We start from the raw sequence: 18,313 nt of genomic DNA, 5'->3' as shown, positions 1-18,313 counted from the left end.
ACCTCAGTTACCTTATCTGTAAAATGGGGATTAAGACTGTGAGCCCCCCGTGGGACACCCTGATCACCTTGTAACCTCCCCAGCTGTTAGAACAGTGCTTTGCACATAGTAAGCGCTTAATAAATGCCATTATTATCATTATTATTATTATTAAGAGTGGAGACTCAAGTTTATTGCACGGAAGGAGGCAATGGTAAACCACTTCTGTATTTTTACCAAGAAAACTGTATGGATACACTACCAGAACGATTGCTGATGGAGGTGGGGCGTTGTGGTAGAAATATGTCCATGGTGTCTCTCTGGGTTGGAGACGACTCGACAAAAGACAAGACTTTTTTTGGAACAGAGTTCTGTAGCTGTCAATCAATCATGGCATTTATTGAATGCTTTACTGTATGTCTCTACACTGTACAAGTGCTAGAAAGAGTACAATGCAATAGAATTTGCAGATGTGATCCCTGCCCTTGAAGGCCTTGCAATTTGGTGGCCATCAGTCAAAACCCTCCATTTATAGTTTGTGTTGAATCATGATAAATTTTAAATTAAGCTACATTCATTGTTAGCACTTTTACCTATGATTTTGCTGAAAACCACACTGAGTAGAGAGTTGACTACATTTAAGCCAAACCATATGGTGTGTAAATGACCGCACTGAAGTCAAGTCTACAAAAGTGGTAACATCTGGGAGATGTTCTGAGTAGATTATAGGTGACTTCATTTGGGAAAATTAGGTCTTGGGTAGTGAAGTGAGTAAAGCAGATATAATTGGATCCAATTAGAAATTGACTCTTTCATGGGCATGGAAATAGATGAGTGATAAGGTAGATAAAAGTTGGAAGAATGTTATGAATGACCTCACTGAGGTTAATAAAGCAGACATAAGACAGTAAATCAATAACTGAGGAATTGCTAAGACAGAGTTCTACATATAGGAAAGGTCAGACCATAGATATATTAACTGGAGCAGAGAGAAAGTTTGGAAGAAGAAAGCGATTAAATTTAAATAAGAAATGCAATCAACTCTAAATCATCAGCATGGGAATTTTGTGCATAGGTAATGGATTTTTGTGGTTAGAAATGCATAATTGGAGTTAATCAGGTTTAAATATGGTTTAAAATTCAGAGCAAATTTCAATTTAAAAAAAAATTGGGGTTTTAATTTAGCTTTCATTTTTATGATTCACAAATGGCCACAGCTATTGCAGGTGATTTTTTTTTTCCAGCCATACTGCTAGTCTCCAGTGGTTGTAATTGATGTAAATAGGTCAGTGAGCACTGGTCATTTCAGCCACCTCTTGACATGTATTCATTCATTTAAAGCAGTGTTACTTAATTTTGCACACTGGATCCTAGCTTCAATCCAAAACATAATATTCAAATCTGGGTTTTGAGATAAGGATTTTACACTGCAGAAAGGAAAGCCTCAAATTGACACAGTGGACACAAAATACACTAACAACCTCCAGACCCTTTGCAAATAGAAAGAATGGGATTTTTTTTACCTATCACATTCTAAAGTGGATTTAAGTTGAAAGGATGATAGTGGAGGTATTGGTAATTCATCATGAACGTGTGCTAAATCAATTTTTAGAGCATTATGGAATTAGGTAGGATCAATTATTTTCACTCTGCTCTCACAATGACAAATTTATAACCTGAAATTTTTACCCCCTCTTCTCCCAACACCACTACACCTGCTCTATTGACCCATCCCTGCACATGATGCATTGACCTCTGTGTGGCTGATCCTGATTGTGGAATTATGTAGGCCTTATTTAAGGAAAAACGGTAATCAATGAAGACTGAAGGAAGAGTAGGAAGCTTATTTCTGAAAGCTCGCTCTTCTTTGGAACCATATTTCCTAATATCCAAAACTGCTATTTTTCCCCAGAGCTCTTTGGGAGGCATTTGTACCCCAAGCTAATTTTTAGTTCATCTCTTACTGCTTGCATTTTCATTTCTATGGATACAGAAATCAATAAACTCAAATTACCATAGTAGTTTATATTTCTAGAAATGACTCAAACAGGAGAGGGACAGTTATTTATAATAATAATAACTGTGGTATTTGGCAAGAACGTACCAGGTGCCCGGTGCTGTACTAAACACTGGGGGAGATTCAGTAAAAGCAGGTCCTGTCCCATATGGAGGTCACAGTCTAAGGAAGAGCAACACTATCTTATGCCCATTTGTTACACATGAGGAGACTGAGGGAGAGAAGCTAAGTGATTGCCAAAGGTCACATAGACGAATAGCTGAGCTGGAGTTAGAACCTAGTTTTTGGTTTTTTTTTTTTACTTTGGTCGCTCATATCTCTCTGGCCGTTCATTCTCAGTCTCTTTCATGGGCTCCTCCTCTTCCTCCCATCCCCAAACTGTGGGTGTTTCTCAAGGTTCAGTTCTGGGTCCCCTTCCTTTCCCCATCTACACCCACTTCCTTGGAAAACTCATTTGCTCACATGGTTTCAACTATCACCTCTATAATGATGACACCCAAATCAACATCTCCAGCCCTGATCTCTCTCCCTCTCTGCAGTCTCGCATTTCCTCCTGCCTTCAAACATCTCTTCATGGATGTCCCCCTTTCACCTCAAACTTATTATGGCTAAAACTGAACTTCTTATTTTCCCACCAAACCCTGTCCTCCCATTAACTTTCCCATCACTGTAGACGGAACCACCATCCTTCCTGTCTCACAAGTCCATAACCTTGGCATTATCCTTGACTCCATCCACATATTCAAGTCATCACTAAATCCTGTCAATTCTACCTTCACAACATTGCCAAAATCTGCCCCTTACTCTCCATCCAAACTGCTACCCCATTAATGCCAGCACTTATCCTATCAGGCTTTGATTATTGTATCAGCCTCCATGCTGACCTCCCTGCCTCCTGTCTCTCCCCAATCCAGTTCATACTCCATCCAGCTGCCTGAATCACTTTCCTTCAAAAACATTCAGACCATGTTTCCCAACTCCTCAAGAAATTCCAGTGGTTGTCCATCCACCTCTGCGTAATAATAATAATAATAATGATGGCATTTATTAAGTGCTTCCAATATGCAAAGCACTGTTCTAAGCGCTGGGGGGGTTACAAGGTGATGAGGTTGACCCACAGGGGGCTCACAGTCTTAATCCCCATTTTACAGATGAGGGAACTGAGGCCCAGAGAAGTTAAGTGACTTGCCCAAAGTCACACAGCTGACAAGTAGCGGAGCCGGGATTTGAACCCGTGACATCTGACTCCAAATATTAATAATAATGATGGCATTTATTAAGCACTTACTTTGTGCAAAGCACTGTTCTAAGTGCTGGGGAAGTTACAAGGTGATCAGGGCATCCCATGGGGGGCTCACAGTCTTGACCCCCAGTCTTGAACTGAGGCCCAGAGAATAATAATAATAATAATGATAATAATGGCATTTATTAAGCACTTTACTATGTGCAAAGCACTGTTCTAAGCGCTGGGGAGGTTACAAGGTGATCAGGTTGTCCCACGGGGGGGCTCACAGTCTTAATCCCCATTTTACAGATGAGGGAACTGAGGCGCAGAGAAGTTAAGTGACTTGCCCAAAGTCACACAGCTGACAAGTGGCGGAGCAGGGATTTGAACCCATGACCTCTGACTCCAGAGTCCGGGCTCTTTCCACTCAGCCACACTGCTTCTCTGAAGGGGCTGGGAGCTCCACTCCCACCCGGCCCAAGTTCACACCGACACAATGTGATGGGGGCCCTGATGCACCATGGAAAGGTTGCAGATATTGTTTGAATGTAGGCGGTCCTGTTGCCAGATTTGGTATGGGCCTTAGACCCTGCAGCCCACTGGCCGGGTCCGGGGACCAAACCAAATAAGGAGATAGACTGCCCAGTTCTGCACCAAATCTGTACCAAATCTGCACCAATTCAGTCCCAATTTAGTCCCCGCTGTTTTCAAATCTACCAATCTCTGTGATCAGCAACAGCAGTATATAAGCTCGTTGCATCGGGCACTCGGGGCCTTTTCCCTTAAGGAAATGAGCCCGCTGGGTGTGTTACCCCCTATTCATTCATTCATTCATTCCTTCAATCGTATTTATTGAGCGCTTACTGTGTGAAGAGCACTGTACTAAGCGCTTGGGAAGTACAAGTTGGCAACATATAGAGACGGCCCCTCCCCAACAGCGAGCTCACAGTCTAGAAGGGGGAGACAGACAACAGAACAAAACATATTAACAAAATAAAATTAATAGAATAAAAATGTACAAGTAAAATAAAGTAATAAATATGTACAAACATATATATATATGTATATATGTGCATATATACATATATGTGTATATATATGTGTACATATATGTGTGTGTGTGTGTGTGTATATGTGTATGTATGTGTGTATATATATATATATATATATATATATATATATATATATATATATATATATATATATACATACAGAGAAGCAGCGTGGCTCAATGGAAAAGAGCCCGGACTTTGGAGTCAGAGGTCATGAGTTCAAATCCCAGCTCCACCACTTGTCAGCTGTGCGACTTTGGGCAAGTCACTTAACTTCTCTGTGCCTCAGTTACCTCATCTGTAAAATGGGGATGAAGACTGTGTGCCCCATGTGGGACAACCTAATCCCCTTGTATCCGCCCCAGAGCTTAGAACAGTGCTTTGCACATAGCAAGCGCTTAATAAATGCCATCATATACAGGTTCTTCGTCCTCACCAATAAAACTTTATTAAAACTTTTTGGCAGTCACATGCTGTCTGACTAATTCTTTAGCCGCCCGGAGACCTTGGTGGCCATCCAGAAAAACCACCGCCACCAAATGGTTGGGGCTCCAGCTGGACGGGTGAAGGGCCGACTCGCTGGGGTTGACTGCTCCCTGTGCCTCCAGGGCGGGCTGCACACCGCGGATCGTCCCGCACAGCACGAAGTCACTGCCACAGTCCTCCATCACCACCTCGCCGTCCGGAGAAGCAGCAGGGCTCAAGAGCACCGGCTTTGAAGTCAGAGGTCATGGGTTCTAATCCTGCCGCCTCCAACTGTCAGCTGTGTGACTTTGGGCAAGTCACTTGCAAGCCTCTGTGCCTGCTACCTCATCTGTAAAATGGGGATTAAGTCTGTGAGCCCCACGTGGGACAACCTGATCACCTTGTAATAATAATAATAATGTTGGTATTTGTTAAGCACTTACTATGTGCCGAGTGCTGTTCTAAGTGCTGGGGGGGATGCAAGGTAATCCTCATCTGTAAAATGGGGGTTAAGTCTGTGAGCCCCACGTGGGACTACTGATCACTTTGTAATAATAATAATGGTGGTATTTGTTAAGCACTTACTATGTACCAAGCACTGTTCTAAGCGCTGGGGGGGATGCAAGGTAATCCTCATCTGTAAAATGGGTATAAAGTCTGTGAGCCCCACATGGGACAACCTGATCACTTTGTAGTAATAATAATAATAATAATGTTGGCATTTGTTAAGCACTTACTATGTACCAAGTGCTGTTCTAAGCCCTGGGGGGATGGAAGGTAATCCTCATCTGTAAAATGAGGATTAAGTCTGTGAGCCCCACGTGGGACAACTTGATCACCTTGTAATAATAATAATAATAATGTTGATGTTTGTGAAGCGTTTACTATGTGCCAAGTGCTGTTCTAAGCACTGGGGGGGATGCAAGGTAATCCTCATCTGTAAAGTGGGGATTGTCTGTGAGCCCCACGTGGGACTACCTGATCACTTTGTAGTAATAATAATAATAATGTTGTTATTAAATGCTTACTATGTGCGAAGCACTGTTCTAAGCACTGGGGGGGGATACAAGGTAATCTTCATCTGTAAAATGGGGATTAAGTCCGTGAGCCCCATGTGGGACAACCTGATCACTTTGTAATAATAATAATGTTGGTATTTGTTAAGCGCTTACTATGTGCCAAGCACTGTTCTAAGTGCTGAGGGAATGCAGGGTAATCAGGGTTGTCCCATGTGGGGCTCACAGTCTTCATCCCCATTTTACAGATGAGGTAACTGAGGCACAGAGAAGTGAAGTGACTTGCCCAAAGTCACACAGCTGACGACAAGTGGTGGAGTTGGGATTTCATTCATTCATTCATTGTCATATTTATTGAGCACTTACTGTGTGCAGAGCACTGTACTAAGTGCTTCGGAAGTACAAGTTGGCAACATAGACGGTCCCTGCCCAACAACGGGCTCACAGTCTAGAAAGGGGAGACAGACAACAAAATGAAACATATTAACAAAATAAAATAAATAGAATAGTGAATATGTACAAGTAAAATAGAGCAATAAATCTGTACAAACATTCATTCAATTGTATTTATTGAGCGCTTACTGTGTGCAGAGCACTGTACTAAGCACTTGGGAAGTACAAGTTGGCAACATATAAAGACGGTCCCTACCCAACAGTGGGCTCACAGCCTAGAATATATACAGGTGCTATGAGGAGAGGAAGGAGGTGGGGAGGGGGAGAGGAAGGAGGGGGCTCAATCTGGGAAGGCCTCCTGGAGGATTTGAACCTATGGCTTCTGACTCCTAAGCCCGGGCTCTTTCCACTGAGCCACACTAGCTGGTAACCTCCCCAGCGCTTAGAGCAGTGCTTTGCACATAGTAAGTGCTTAACAAATACCATCATCATTATTATTATTATTATTATTATTATTCTTGCATGGGCTGCACATTCCTTCCCTGCCCCGGCCTCCAGAGAAGAGGGGCCGGCGTGGGCACCAGTCGCCACGCAGCTCGTAGTGAAAGGCGGTGGTGCGGCCAGCAGAAACCGGGCCACCTTCTCCCATGGCTCCCAGGCTAAGCGGGGCCCTCCTGCTGGGCCCCCCCGGGCTCCCCTGCTGCAGACTCCTTCAGCAGTAGCTCTGGACCCCGGCCCACTCCAGGTAGACCTGAGCCCCCCGGAAGGCGTCGGTGGGGGCCAGCTTTATTTCTATTTATTCTGACAACTTGACACCTGTCCACATAATAATAATAGTAATAATAATAATAATGGCATTTATTAAGCGCTTACTATGTGCAGAGCACTGTTCTAACTGCTGGGGAGTTTATAAGGTGATCAGGTTGTCCCACGTGGGGCTCAGTCTTAATCCCCATTTTACAGATGAGGTAACTGAGGCCCAGTGAAGTGACTTGCCCAAAGTCACACAGCTGACAATCAATCAATCAATCGTATTTATTGAGTGCTTACTGTGTGCAGAGCACTGTACTAAGTGCTTGGGAAGTACAAGTTGGCAATTGGCGGAGCTGGGATTTGAACCCGTGACCTCTGACTCCCAAGCCTGTGCTCTTTCCACCGAGCCACGCTGGCGATCTTGTCTATCTCATCGCTGACCTCTTGTCCGCATCCTACCTCTGGCCTGGAACACCCTCTCTCCTCTGATCAGACAGATCTCCCCCCACTTCAAAGCCTTATTGAAGTCTTACCTCCTTCCCTTCCCCACAGCACCTGTATATATGTATATATGTTTGTACATATTTATTATTCTATTTATTTTATTTGTACATATCTATTCTATTTATTTTATTTTGTTAGTATGTTTGGTTTTGTTCTCTGTCTCCCCCTTTTAGACTGTGAGCCCACTGTTGGGTAGGGACTGTCTCTATATGTTGCCAATTTGTACTTCCCAAGCGCTTAGTACAGTGCTCTGCACATAGTAAGCGCTCAATAAATACGATTGATGATGATGATGATATGTTTGTACATATTTATTACTCTATTTATTTTACTTGTACATATCTATTCTATTTTATTTTATTTTGTTAATATGTTGGTTTTGTTTTCTGTCTCCCCCTTTTAGACTGTGAGCCCACTGTTGGGTAGGGACTGTCTCTATATGTTGCCAACTTGTACTTCCCAAGCGCTTAGTACAGTGCTCTGCACACAGTAAGCGCTCAATAAATACGATTGATGATGATGATTGAAGGCACATTTCCTTCAAGAAGCCTTCCTTGACTAAGCCCTTCTCTCCTCTTCTGCCCTCTTCTATACCACTCTTACTTGCTTCTTTATTAAACCTCCCTCCCATCCCTGCAGCACATATGTATATATCTGTAATTTATTTTTCATTTATTTATTTATATTAATGTCTGTCTCTCCCTCTAGACTGTGAGCATTATGCACAGGAATGTGTCTGTTTGCTGTTATATTGTACTCTCCCAATTGCTTAGTGCAGTACTTTCCACACAGTAAGTGTTCAATAAATGTGGTTGAATGAATGAATGATGCCCAGGCCACCGCACTTTGTACTTGGTTATTATTATTCTCTCCACAATTTCAGTTTCCCATATTGCTATCCTTGTTCAATTAATCATATATATTGAGAGCTTACTATGTGTAGATCACTGTACTAAGCACTTGGGAGAGTACAATAGAACAGAATTAGCAGACACATTCACTACAAGTAAAACAATTCTGAATTACCTTCTGAAATAATTTAGTGCTATATCCCAGATAGCACACTAAATTGGTTCCATGAAAACAGTTTTCAAAAGCAAATAATGTAAGGTCAACTATTGATCCAAAAATACTGATTGAAACATTGTAAATTGATTTTTAACGAAAACACAACAAGCACATAATCAGATAGCAGTTGGTGGTATTTCCTGAGCATCTACTGTGAACAAAACACTATGAAACACTTGGGAGAGCACAATAGATAGTTAATAGACATGAATAATGGAAGATTTTGAATTCCCCTTTTTGGTGGTGGTATATAAAATGTCCTTCATTTTCAAAGTTTTATCCTTCACATCCCAGTCAGCAAAAAGGAAGATTCCAGATCACGGCGTAGCACAGTAGTCTCTATACCAACTGATTGTTAAAAACAGTACAGCTAGATCATCAGTATTCCTTTATCATTAAGTGCCATTGAGTCATTTTCAATTCATATCGACTCCATGGATATATTTTCTCCAGAATGTCCTGTCCTCTGCCATGATCTGCAACGTTTCTACCAATTCTTCTGCTATCGTTGTTACGGTCTCTGTCCATCTAGCTGCAGGTCTACCTCTTCCATGTTTTCACTGGACTTTTCCTAGCATTGATGTCTTCTCCAGAGAATTAGTCCTCCTGATTACGTGTCCAAAATATGCTAATCTAAGTCGTTATTTGGCCTTCCAAAGACCACTTTGGTTTAATTTGCTCTAAAATCTATTTGTTTTTGGGCAGTCCATGGTATTCACCAAAGCCTTCTCCAACACCACATTTCAAAAGAATCGATTTTCTTCGTAGTCTGTTTTTTCACTGTCCAGCTTAAGGATCCACCCATTGTCACTGGAAAAACCATCGAGTTGACAATTTGTATTTTTGTGGCATCTGTTACATCAGCGCATTTCATGACTTTTTCGAGGCTCTTCGTAGCAAGTCTTCCTAACGTTAATTTTTGGCATATTTCTTGACTACTAGTTCCTTCATTATTGATTATCGATACCAGGAGAGAAAAATTGTCAACTCTTTCCATCTTCTCTCTGTCCACTACAAAAGTGTTAAAACTTCCAGTTGTCATGATCTTTGTTTTCTTGACATTCAAATGTAGGCCCATCTTTTTGCTCTGTTCCTTAACAAGCCCTTCGAATCTTCTTCACTTTCTGCTAGTAGGATTGTATCATCAGGATAATGAAGGTTGTTTATATTCCTTCCTCTGATCTTTACTCCCCATTCATCTTCATCCAATCCGGCTTCTCTTATTAGGTATTCAGTATAAAGGATTAACAGATAAGGCAATAAGATAATCCTTGTCTTGCACCCTTACCGATGGGAAACCAATCTGTTTCTCCATTTTCTGTTCTTATTGTAGCTTCCTGTTTGTCATACGGTTTCCATTTAATGCAATTAAGTAGTCCAGCTTGCCCATTTTCCTTAATGTACTCCAGAGTTTCTCGTGATCCATGCAGTCAAAGGCCTTACTATAATCAGTAAAACACATGCTGACTTCATTTTGATAGTCTCTTGTCCTTTCAATTATCTAGAGGACATCAGTAATAATATTTCACATCCTTCGGCCTTTCCGGAATCCTGCTTGAATTCTAATTTCCTTATTTTAATAAATCACTTGATCTCTTTTCAAGGTTTCATAACTGGGCTGATAGTGGCCTTAGGCCTCACAAGTAGTTATGATATAAAGTTTCTAATGTACTTAAAGTTCTCTGAAGATGGGGAGGGAAAAACCAGATTAGTTAGAATAAATTTTTCATTTGGAATGCCAGATTAACTCACATTAGTGAAGGATTTCACAACTCCTTTAGCCACTGCGCGTGCCACTTGAAATATGTGGAAGTAGGAAATTTTATGAGCCTTTTCCTAAAATTTTTAGGATGAAAAGTGAAGATATTAAGAATAGTTCATTGGAGAGAAATAAAATAGATATGTATTTGCCTAAACCAGTTCACCTTAAGTATTATAGCAGCAGCAGCATTTGAGTACTTAATGTGTGCAGTCCATAGAAGTGAGCATAATACTAGACCCTTGGGGAGCATTCAAAAGAAGAAAAAGATTGTCACCACATTTGATGAGGGAGGGACTGAAAGGGAAGACAAGCCAAAATACATTGTCAAAAATTCAGTGGGTAAAGTGTGAGAACAAAAGCAATAAATTAAGACCAAATAATCAGATACATAAGAAATCAATTCATTCTAAAGTGAATGATGCTATGGCAGGAGCAGGAAAATGGGGGATTAGTAGGAGAAAGCTTCCTAGAGAAGGTGATGCATTCAAATGAGGGAAGGACATGCTTCGTTTAGGTGGAAGGGCATTCCAGGAAGGAAGGAAGTTGTGATTAAATGGGTCAGAGAAGATTGGTCAACCTAAGAACCTATTGGTCTCTAATTCTGAGAGCAGGAATTAGAAGTCTTGCTTGTGGAATGAAAATGCCCAACTAAGTAGCAGCAGGAGGAAATAGTGGATAGGCATGAGACAATCATGAGGAGTTTTAAAGGCAGTAGGTTTTTTTTTTTTGTATATGAGAACAGCTTGGGTAGCCATTGAAGATGCATAAGGATGTTCTCTGATCACAAAGGTGATCGGTGAAGCTAGTCAGAGAAAACAGTGTAATAATAATAATGGCACAGAGACTGTAATAATAATAATGGCACAGAGACTGTGTCAGTCGACAAGCCAGAAAATGACACATGCCAAGTTAGTAGTGGAAAATGTTTAGAAAGAGAAGTGAGAAGCAGAGTGGTCTAGTAGATAGAGCATGGGCCTGGATCTCAGAAGGACCCAGGTTCTAATCCCAGCTCTACTACATGTCTGCTCTATGGACTTGGGAAACTCACTTAAACTCTCTGGGTCTATTACCTCATTTGTAAAATGGAGATTAAGACTGTGAGTCCCATGTGGGACAGGGACTGTGTCCAACCTGATTTGCTATATCCACCCCAGTGCTTAATACTTAGTAAGCGCTTAACAAATACCACATTTATTATTATTACTATTATATTATAAAGGGAGAACCAGAATACCTTAAAGACCAATTGAACATGAGAAGTATATGAGAGGGGCTCAAAAATGACCCACAGGTTGTGAGCTTAAGTCAGGAGGATGGTTGTGGCACTATGTTGGGAAAGTTGAAAAAAAAAGTAGGAGTTTGGAGATGAAAGCAGAGAAGGATAGTTCTGGGCATTTTGAATTTAAGATGTCATCAATTTGAAGGAATTCTGAGAGCAGGAGAAAATATATCGTAAAGCATGTGAGAGATCAGGAAGGAAAAGTTGGCTTTAAGAATCATTTTCGTAAAGGTGGTAGCCAAAACCATTTGAATGGGTGAAGTTCCATGAGAGAATAAGTAAGTCAAGAAAGAGCTGAGGTCTCCAAACTGAGGAGTCTTGCAGGACTTGCAGATTGAAAAGATGAGGAGAAGAAAAAAACAGCAGAGGAGAAGTCAGAAAGAACTGGGAAGGCATACAAGAGAAGCAACCATGGCCAAGCAAAGCAATATCTTTCTCCTTCCAACCTGCCACCGAGGCTCTGGTTCCTGACGTGCTTTGTGTGTCGAGACCAAAGGGATAAAAACTGCTGCTCTGCACACTTGGTGATTCATTTCATTCATTCAGTAGTATTTATTGAGCGCTCACTGTGTGCAGAGCACTGTACTAAGCGCTTGGATTCTATACCTACACAGCTCTGCTGCCTCCCCGGGAACTGATATCAGTCTCTTCTCCACACCTTCGAGGACACTCCAACCCATCCTGCCTTCCACCACCCTGACAGGGAAGAGAAAAGAAGTCACCCCATGAGGCCTCCGTAAAGGCCCAGGAAGAGTGATGTCTGCTAGTCAGTCCACCATTTTTATTTAGGGCTTACTTTGTGCAGATCACTGTACTAAGCAGTTGGGAGAGTCCAATGTAACAGACATATTCCCGACCCACAACAAGCTTACAGTCTAGAGGGGGAGAAAGACATTAATAGTAATAAATAAATTACAGATATGTACGTAAGTGTTGTGGCGAGGTGGGGAGAATAAAGGGAACAAGTCAGGGTGATGCAGAAGGGAGTTGAAGAAGAGGAAAAAAGGGCTTAGGCAAGGCCTCTTGGAGGTGATGTGCCTTCAATAAAGCTTAGAAAGGGGGAAGAGTAATTGTCTAACAGTTATGAGGAGGGAGGGCATTCCAGGCCAGATGCAGGACGTGGGCGAGAGGTCGGTGATGAGATGGGTAAGATCAAGGGACAGTGAGAAGGTTAGCAGTAGAGGAACAAAGTGTGCAGGCTGGGATGTAGTAGAAAAGTAGCGAGTTGAGGTAGGAGGGGGCAAGGTGATTGTGGGCTTTAAAGCCAGTGGTGAGGAGTTTCTGTTTAATGCAGAGGTCGTTGCTGTAACTATGGGCTTGTCCTGAACTCTGAGCCCTTAGGAACCTGAATTCTTCTTTAGCCACAACACCCTATTGACCTTTCTCCTTTTATTCAATGTAGTTGTCCTTGTGTTTTGTGCTGTTTTAGTATGAAGTTTTCATCACTTCTGATGTCCATGCCTAGGCCTCTCGTCCCAACTTGTACTCTTAAATTATGAGCCTGTCACGGGACATGGACCTTGTCTAATTACCACCTCTGTAGTCTTTCTCGGCACTTGATAGAGTGCTCTGCTCTGCATGTAAATATTGATAAATATTATTTATTAGTAGTACCATTACTAAAAATGATCGGAGGAGCAGAGTGAAGTATGGATGGAAAGGAAGAGAAGCTGGAAGCAGGAAGGTCAGAGAGAAGTCTGATGCAGGATATGCCAGGATATGACAAGCCTTTGGACCATGTGGTGGCAGTTTGAGTGGGATTATTATTATTTAATAAGTGCCAAGAGTGTTGACAGCTTTTGGGAGAGTACAGTTAAATTAACAGGCATGATGTGCAATCCAAAATCCCTAATGTTTCCTTTCCAGATACTTATAATTCTCTTTAAAACCATATTTTCATAACTCATCTCACCAATAAATTTATCCAGTTTCTCTCTATTAACTTTGTTAACTTAGTAACATCAATTGATATTACTGTTTGGACAACTTTTCTGTAGTAATGAGTCCATACATTTATCCTACCTAAGTTGTTTAACTCTCCTCCTCAAATTCCAACAACTTATAGGCACCCTAGGGTTGTGGCATTTAGCTTGGGGTGGGCAGGGAATGTGTCTGTTTATTGCGTACTGTACTTTCCCAAGCATTTAGTACAATGCTTTGCAAAGAGTAAGCACTCAATAGATATGATTGAATGAATGTAGAACCATAAATTACACGTTCACTTGGACCACACCTATTTGTGTTTTATAGACTTCAACCATATTCATTTCTGGCCTCTGTCGCTCTAGACTGAAGAGGTCTAATCCTTTCACATTATCCTCATCAAGAAGCTTCTTCATTTTCCCAATCATCTGGGTAGCCCCATCTACTATCTCTCCAACAATACATCGTCCAGTCTAAGAAGCAGCAACTAGAACAGCATTAGGGAGCCTGTGCCGTACATGCCTAGCGAGAAATAGCATTGCTTAGTCAATCAATCGTATTTATTGAGCGTTTACTATATGCAGAGCACTGCCGATAGACCTTGGGCCTGGCAGTCAGTTGGACACCCTACTGCCCAGATTTATCTTCTTAAAATACAATTTAGAACACAACTGACCCTCTGCATATTGTCCAATTGTTACCTGTTTTTTCTCTGTTGCAGAGACACCTGAATATTGTGTTTTTCGCCCAACAACTGCCTCATTACCTTTTTCCACTCAACTTCACCACACATGCTCTCACATTCTTGCTCCCCACAAGCCCACCTCCTAGCTATTCTTCATGCTGTATCAACCCCCTGTGAACAATCTTTCTCATGCATACAGTCTCTTCCCCTCTTTAACTTTAAACAAAGTGCACCCCTTTCTACAGTCAAAATCATTTTAAACAAAAAAACCTCCTCAAGAAATCATTCATCAACTAATTGCCAGATCCCTGATGGTCATCCCTAGTGTTATCTCACTCATTCATTGATTTTTGTATCCAATTTTATTGTTACCACTTGTACCTGTTTCCCTTTAATTTCTATGTTTGCTTCACTGTTCTTTCTATATTTGTCTGTGTCTGCATGTTTCCCCTTTTAAAATGTAAATATCAGCGACAGCATTCACAAACTAAATGATGTTGATCTTCAGGATGCACCTTTGGGGATACCCACCAAGAAGTATTCAAACATTGCAAACACCTTGTCTAGAGATCGAGTCATTATTTTAACCTTTTCATGGGGAATCTCTAAAGATGGTAAGGTGCTTAATTAAAAAGTTTGGACTGTCATTTTAAAGTTTTGGAGATGCATGTCAAAAACCCTGTTATTTTGACCTACTTACTGGATCGCTTTAAAAATGTGTTCTTTTTATATGTGTCTATTCAAAGTCTCGAGACCATGTTGATATCACACTTCTTCTGCAGGCTATTCTAGGATAAGTGGACCTTCTGGTTTGATTTTTTTAATTGTCATGGCTGCAAAGCCTGGACCTTCTGTAGTGTGTCTTGCTTTTCTATGTTTCACACAGAGTGGGTGAAGAACCCTGGTTTCCATTAAACTACTGGATTAATTGCAAAGTGAAATCTGTGGCAGGAATTGTGGCTTCTGAAATCTTCTGGCATTTCGGTGGATGAAGGTTTTGTGGTCAGAAATATTGTATGATGGGGAGAAAGGGGCTATGATGGGCATAGCAAAAAGAGGAGCTCTTGATTGATTAACTAGAGGGTGACATTTCCCATTGAAATTGGGAAATGATATTGATATTGACAGTCCCATTGACATTGAGCATCGTGGCTCAATGGAGAGAGCCTGGGCTTTGGAGTCAGAGGTCATGGGTTCAAATCCCGGCTCTGCCAATTGTCAGCTGTGTGACTTTGGGCAAGTTACTTCACTTTTCTGGGCCTCAGTTCCCTCATCTGTAAAAAAATGAGGATTAAGACTGTGAGCCCCCCGTGGGACAACCTGATCACCTTGTAACCCTCCCAGTGCTTAGAACAGTGCTTTGCACATAGTAAGCACTTAATAAATGCCATCATTATTATTATTATCTTAGAGAGCAGAAATGTTTTAAAGGCAGACCACGTTGATCTGGTTTATAGGAATCAAATAGACTCCTCATTTTGATCAAAATTGAACAGACAATGATTCAGAAAAGGCAGTATTGCATGGCAAGGGATATATAAACTTAAAAAGTCTTTTACTTGGGTGATTTTTTCTTCAACCTCCGTATACTTTCCAATCAACCACAAACTGTGTGTGGAGCACTACCAAGTGGTTGGGAGAGTACAGTAGAGTAACTAGACCCAATCCCTGTCTTCAGGGAGCTTCTAGTCTAGCAGGGTAGAAAACTGTTAAAATTTATTATACGTAGGAAAGGGGTGTGTTTGGACAAGTATGGTTCTCCTGAAGCCTGCCTCTTGGTTAATGTGGAGTAGAGTGTGCAGTTGACTTCCTGTTCACATTTAATCTTACCTCCTTCTTACCCCATCTTACCTCCTTCCCTTCCCCACAGCACCTGTATATATGTATATATGTTTGTACATATTTATTACTCAATTTATTTATTTATTTATTTTACTTGTACATATCTATTCTATTTATTTTATTTTGTTAGTATGTTTGGTTTTGTTCTCTGTCTCCCCCTTTTAGACTGTGAGCCCACTGTTGGGTAGGAACTGTCTCTATATGTTGCAAACTTGTACTTCCCAAGCGCTTAGTACAGTGCTCTGCACACAGTAAGCGCTCAATAAATGCGATTAATGATTTGATCTGGCAAAGACTTGCATCCAGGAAATGGAATTTGAGGTTGAACTTTTTGGGTTTAGATCTAGAGCTAGGTGGTAGGGGGAACAGCAAATTGGGTGTGGTATTTCTCTCTAATATTAATAGATCTCATTTTTTAAAAATACCAATCTTCACTATCTATAACAATAATGGTGGGGTTGTATGATTGATTTTTCTACTTCTAGGTTCCTGGGTAACATGGCACAGAGTGTGAGGCTTTACTTGCTTCAGAATCCTTCAGTGTGGTGGCTAGAGGGGTGGTGAAAATAGTTATCCTTAAAAGGAGGAGATGCACTGTAGCACTTGAACTAGCCAAGTGTGGAGTTAATAATAATAGTAGTAATAATGATACTTGTTAATCACTTACTATGTGCCAAGCACTGTTCTAAGTCCCGGGGTAGATACAAGCTAATCGGGTTGTCCCACGTGGGGCTCACAGTCTTAATCCCCATTTTCCAGATGAGGCAACTGAAGCACAGAGAAGTTAAGTGACTTGCCCAAAGTCACACAGCTGAAAAAGCTGACACAGCTGAAGCTGAGTTGCTTCATAGCTAGCACTGGATGTGGCTGAACAGGCCAGGGAGGAATAGTTCAGGAGGATGGGTGCTTGTTCTTTTCTACTCTGGGCATCCGTTCCCACACTGGGTAGCTAGTGGGGATTAATTTCATAGTGAAGATAATTCCTGGGTTTAGACCTTTCAAATCTACATAAGCAAAAGTCACCGTTCAATGCTACTGTGCTGCTTCCTGAAATCACAGACTATGTTTGCAGACTCCCTGCCTTAATGTACCTACTGTTCCCTGGATAATCCATCCATCGATAATCATATTTTATTTTTATTTTATTTCATATTTCTAGACTGTGAGCCCATTGTGGGCAGGTATTTTCTCTATTTGTTTCTGAATTGTACTTCCCAAGTGCTTAGTACAGTGCTGTGCACACAGTAAGCACTCAATAAACAAGATTGCGTGAATGGATCAATCCATCAATCAATCATATTTATTGAGCACTTACTGTGTGCAGAACACTGTACTAAGCACTTGGGAAGTACAAGTTGGCAACATATAGAGACAGTCCCTCCCCAACAGTGGGATCACAGTCTGGCCTGGGAGTCAGAAGGATCTGAGTTCTAATCCCAGTCTGCCACTTTTCTTCTGTGTGACCTTGGGCAAGTCACTTAACTTCTCTGTGCCTCAGTTACCCCATCTGTAAAATGGAGATTAAAACTGTGAGCTCCCTGTGGGACAGCCTGATCACCTTGTAACCTCCCCAGCACTTAGGGCAGTGCTTTGCACATAGTAAGTGCTTAATAAATGCCATTATTATTATTTAACTTCTATGTGCCTCAGTTATCTCATCTATAAAATGGGAACCTAAAACTGTGAGTCCCACGTGGGACAGGGACTGTGTCCAACTCGATTTGCTTGGATCCACCCCAGTAATTAGTTCAGTGCCTGGCACATAGTAAGCACTTAAATACCACAATTATTATTATTATGATTGTTATTATATTTTAGCATCTCTTTTGTGCCTTTAGGTTCGTTCAGCCATATTGATATGCTAGAATAATTATGCAAAACACAACCCATATTGTGTTTTTGTTTGTTTTGTTTTTCCCTCAGTTTATACAAGGAATTAGAAAGCCCCACTTCCTGTCCGTCCTCAGCCTCCCCTGAGCCTCAGCCCTTACCATCATCATCATCAATTGTATTTATTGAGCGCTTACTGTGTGCAGAGCACTGTACTAAGCGCTTGGGAAGTACAAGTTGGCAACATATAGAGACAGTCCCTACCCAACAGTGGGCTCTCAGCCTCTTTGAGTACCATGAAAAACCATGGTTTATGTATTGGGTATCTGATGCCATTGAGGTCTGAAGGAGATATCCCATTCCATGACCGTACACTATAATTGCTAAACCTGACAGATGCCACATATGATTACTACTGGGTAACTGTTGGGGAGAGTTTTGGATGTTTCAGCACAAATCATTATAGCACGTGGCCTTCTGGGAGTAAGAAATGTATTCTCAATGCCAAATTAAAGTCCTA

Source organism: Tachyglossus aculeatus, chromosome 1, assembly GCF_015852505.1.
Source record: "Tachyglossus aculeatus isolate mTacAcu1 chromosome 1, mTacAcu1.pri, whole genome shotgun sequence".
Classification (NCBI taxonomy): Eukaryota; Metazoa; Chordata; class Mammalia; order Monotremata; family Tachyglossidae; genus Tachyglossus; species Tachyglossus aculeatus.
Note: the sequence above shows the minus strand (reverse complement) of the source record.